Source organism: Girardinichthys multiradiatus, chromosome 4, assembly GCF_021462225.1.
Source record: "Girardinichthys multiradiatus isolate DD_20200921_A chromosome 4, DD_fGirMul_XY1, whole genome shotgun sequence".
In the NCBI taxonomy this organism is placed as follows: Eukaryota; Metazoa; Chordata; class Actinopteri; order Cyprinodontiformes; family Goodeidae; genus Girardinichthys; species Girardinichthys multiradiatus.
The window spans coordinates 41,616,133-41,621,289 of NC_061797.1; the positions used below are offsets into that span (position 1 = coordinate 41,616,133).

Below are 5,157 nucleotides of genomic sequence, written 5' to 3' on the forward strand. Positions count from 1 at the left end.
ATCAATCACACAACTTAGTGACAGCTCTGTTTAACTTTAAAGGATAAGAATAAGGATGGAAGGATGCTGCAGCACAACATAGTAGCTCTGTTGGTCTATGATCGGATTTCCCTGATTAAACAAGTGCTTTTAAATGTCAGTCAGTCAGTCATTTTCTACCGCTTATTCCATAGTGGGTCGCGAGGTGCTTTTAAATGTGTTTTACTAAATCAAACAGTTCCAATATGTTTGTTACAGAACAATGTTTTTGACAATCCGGATGCAACTAAATGATATATGTATATATAGAGTTCAAACAGACAGGTCACATGTTTTTATAATATATTGATTGTGGCTTTGATGGCAAATCCCAGTCACAATTACTGTGCTCAGGCTTATGGGTGATCTGCTTAATCTAACAATCCAAACCTGGCCTCTAGCAACTCCCTCAGTACCAGCTGAGCAGGTTTACTAATGGGGGAGGTAAACTTTCCTTCTTTCATCTGATGTCACTTTCTGTCCTGGCTGAAGACGACTCCCACCTGTTTTCTGATTTCATCCATGATCTCTGTCAGTAGGACGGAGTCAGCCAGAGGCATCCGTGGGCTCTTTAAATCCTGCAGAGGCAGATGAGCGAAGCAGGACGATCAGACAGTGGGACAGAAATGCAGCTAATTTTATGTACATATTCACGATGAAGCAAAGATTGTGGTAAACCAGGGATAAAAAAAGATTATGCAAATAGACAGAAGGGGCAAAAACAAGCCTCTAATAATAACATACTACAGAGGACACTCTAAGGACAGAAAACAGCACCCAGTCTGACCCAATAAGATGGGTGCCGTCGTGTATGATTCTTCATCTTAGGTTTTTCAGGATCCACCAAGAATGCAACTATTTCACTGAATTGCAGTGCCCTTTAAAACAGTGGTTTGAGCCTTTCAAACCTTGGAATCGTTTGAAGACAAATGCACACATTCTCTTTCATCCTGACCTACCTTTTAACAGGCACTGCCTCACTTCCTCCGCCTCGTAACGAAGCCCAGTGCTGTTGGTGAAGTTCAGAGGAAGGCACGGTTCAGGCAGAGGGTATTCTGTCTTCTTGTCATTCACTACCAGCGTGGTGGGGCAGTGCATGGACCCTAGCACCTAAAGGGAAAAGAGATGGTCCTGTGTTTTAACAGTCCAGACCCTTAACTCTTAAATCATCAAACAGATCATTGTCTAAATTCTTCAGCTTAATTTTTCAAGAAAGTTACTATACATTTTTTTTTTTATATGCATTATTTCTTAATAAGGTGAAATGGCTTAGCACAGTGTTGGCAAAACATACCTTAATAGAGCCCTTGGTGCCACTGATAACAGCATCGTTTTGAAAGCGAGCCGCTATTGAAAAGGCACAGAGTGCCATCCTCTTCCTGGAGAATTTCATGACCACAACCACAGACTTATCCACTCCTTCCAAAAAAATATATATATATATATGCCAAAGCTGTGAAACTGATTAGAAAAAAAGTAATAAAATTGCTAGAAAGATTTTATGTTTTTTTTTAATGGAGGGTCAAAATCAACAAATAAAAAACTTTATACGGCCATCACCTTATGACATTATTAAAATTCTTTTAGTGAACAATTTTCAGAAGGTTGTTATTTTTTATGTATTTATTCATTTATTTTCAAGTTCTTGTCATGTTGAGACTGGTTGCCAAATCGTGTCAGTGGCAGATTGCCCTAAAAAGGGAGAAACAGTTGACTTTGTCAAATTAATTGCATAAAATCTGAATCTGACTGCACTGTTCAACAGTTAGGATTAATTGGAATGTATGTACCTGACTTTGTGAAGTGCCTTGAGATGACATGTGTTGTGAATTAGCGCTATATAAATAAAACTGAATTGAATTGAATTAAAAGCCCATATGTGGTTAAAGGGGCAGATTGGATAGGCCAGGGCAATCTTAAAGAGACAAAGATCAACAGGGCAGAGAAGAAATACAAAAGGGACACAGGAAAATAACAACAGCAATAACCAACAAAACATAATAATAATATTATTATAATATATTGTGATTGTTGTTATTATTTTTAGTATTATAACATTAATTAATCGAGTAATTAAGTAAACTAAAAATAAATATATATATATATATATATATATATATATATATATATATATATATAAAGTTGTATTTTTTTCCTCCCAGTTATACAGTATTACTGTGTTGACTGAAGGGTATGTGGATTAGTCTTACATTTTAATAATGATAATAAATCTAGGATTTTCAGTGAAAACAATTATGCCCTGAGGTATAAGTAACTGTAATGTGTCACTCAGGGATTTTTCAGTCCTACACTTCATTTCAGTCAGGCTCACTTTGTGATTAACTGACTCATGCTCTTTGGTTAATAATAATAAGGTACAGCCCACACCTTCCTGCAACTCCTGCATGCTAAAGAATTACCAGAGTCAAGCAGCACACCCAAGGCCTGGATACAGTCTGGCCGTTAAACACCATCAGTACAAACTGTAGGCAGTACACTCCTATATCCAGCAGAGCTCCTCCAGCTCCTTCTCCACTGAGCGTGGGATGTGCAGCTGAGGGGAGAAGTAGGCCTTCACCAGCTTCACCTTGCCTTCTGCCTCTTCAGCCAACAGCTTGCGCACCTCAGCATGCACTGGAAAACAGTGGGACCATATGGCCTAGAATAGGACAGAGCAGTCAACCTTGCACAACTACAACAGAAGCCACTTCACGCTAAACCTTTGCTGATGTCGCAAATTGTTACCATAAATCTTCACCAAACTGAATCTTCTTTACTGAACACAACCTGTCTTGTTAAGACTGGTTTTCACATGCAAAACAATTTGTCTAATCGCACTAAGACCTTCAACAGCATGATCAATATTAGTATGTCAATGTGTAAAGGGTGTAGAAAAAAGGGGTCAAAGGATACTGACATTGTAAATAAACACCTTACATGGGTTCAAAAGGTGGGAAAATAAAGAAGATTTTGTGGAACATCAAGTCCTGTCACATCTTTGAAGAATGTGTGTCACTTCTGATACACACTTGCTCTGAATACTGTGTGAAAACAGAGATCAGTGGTGTGGAATTCACAGTGTTGTTCTGCATCATGACTGGTCACATTGCTTTTCAGTGACAGCACCAATTTATTTATTTTTTTACTTTTTTCCTATAAAAAAAAACCCATCTAAAAATGATATTGCTTGTTGTTATGTAATAAACGATTTTCAGGCAACACTATTAAACAAAGTTGCACCTTTTCTTTCTAATACGGGTTATGTTAATGAGAAAGTAATGCGAAAACTGAAGAAATGCACATAATTTGGGAATTACCTGCTTACACGTGACCTCGCTCCTGTGTGAAGTGAACAGGTCCGTCCATTAAAGCGGCGACCCAGCAGCAATTCACCTTACTAATTGGTGATAACGACCTACTGGGCCCACTAGGAGGCACAGGAGGGACCGTCTGATAGCATCCAATGGGGATGATAACTACTAATAACGGCCATTTAATGAGTTGATAACATTCGAAGCGGGTGCAAAGATCTACCTTACCTCCATCAGAAACACATTGTTTTCCTTGGCGGCCTCTACCAGCTCTTTGACCTATCTAGAGTTCATTGCAAAGGGTTTCTCACACAGGACATTCTCCCTAGCCTTGAGGAACAGCAGACCAACTCTCCAATGCTCTGTGTGCAGCACTCCCAGGACACAGATGTTTTATCTTTAGCTTCTACAAGTAACACTAAAACACCATTATCCACCTGTGCAGTTGGCTTGTTCTGAGTGCCTAACTCACCAATATCTGGGTCTCTGGCCAGCTCCTCATAGCTTCCATAAACCTTAGGAATAGAGTGCTTCTTGGCAAACTCTTTAGCACGCTCATTGCTCCTTGATGCAATGGCTGCTATCTGCACAATAAGCAAAATACACATTTTTGCTCCTATTCTGAATACGGTAGACAGTTTTAATCAATATTGACACTGCAGTAAGCTTGCTTATATCTGCTACCTGATGATTTTCAGCCGGCAGAGTCTTCATGGCCACGCTGAAGTCATGGCTTATCTTCCCTGCTCCACAAAGTCCCCATTGAGTTGCCATGTTGAATTGGATTGTAAGTGACAAATGAGCCTGATGCTGCTTTGGTAAGGATCCGTGCTGCAGGCAAGTTATGACCTTGAGAAGTGTTGCACGTTTGTGGAAGAGAAACTTACTAAACTGTCATGCTGCTACACCAGAGGGTAGAAGGCTCAATTTATATGCTGGAGAGGCACAATGTGTCACCTTCCTTCAACTCCCACCCTCAGGTTGAGGTTGTAATACGCAAATGCACATATAAACACATCCTTATGTGTTGTCTTGCTGCTGATACATGTGTTTTAATCCAGACTGAGGTAGTTTGGCATGTTATTTCTGACAATCTGTAACAGGACAGTCAGTGGGGTTTCATATTTCACATGCCATGGAGGAAAAAATAACATGTGAGGGCTCAGTTTCATAAATCAGCTGAGGGGTAAAATCTAGACCCATCAGATGCCGGAAGCAGGTTGCCTTCTCTGTGGTCTAGAAACTGTAATGGAAATTATTTTATTAAGTGTTCCAAAGTGTGTGACCTTTGGGTTACCTCACTTCTGTGAACATCTGTGTTAGGGAGTAAGCTGTAAAAGCCATTATCAGAAGTTTAATGGTTCAGACCCATCTTTTAGGACAATGTCAGGAAGGGCAGTTAGGTCTGTTCCTAAATAACCTTGTCACCTTTGAACTCAAGAAGGGTTTGGGTCATAAAACACAGACTCTTTGCAGTTGAGATAACACTGTCTTGTTCTGGTATAAATACTGTGTGTAAATGTTGATCGGGGCTCTGTTTCACTGACTAACCTCAGTGTCAGGGTCGTCAAATGCTGAATGCCTTTGAATAAAACTTATAAAGACAAAGTCCGGATTTTCTCTTGTTATGAGTCAACTTCTACCCACTTTGATAAGAAAATTCCACAACAAAACTGAGTTGCAAATTATGGTTTGACAGCTGCACTGAGGCCAATGATTAAACCAACATCTTGTGGAGGTTGTTGAAATAAATAAATAGGCTGTGTTGACAGAATACTCAAGAAGTCCAACGCAGGGCAACTTACCTGACCAATAAGCTGATGACTTA

At 39.7% G+C, this 5,157-nt stretch overlaps 1 pseudogene; it reads right to left on the reverse strand.

Moving 5' to 3' along the window:
- Window positions 1-488: 488 nt before the first annotated feature.
- On the reverse strand, window positions 489-4,103 carry LOC124867596 (annotated as a pseudogene).
- Window positions 4,104-5,157: the final 1,054 nt, after the last annotated feature.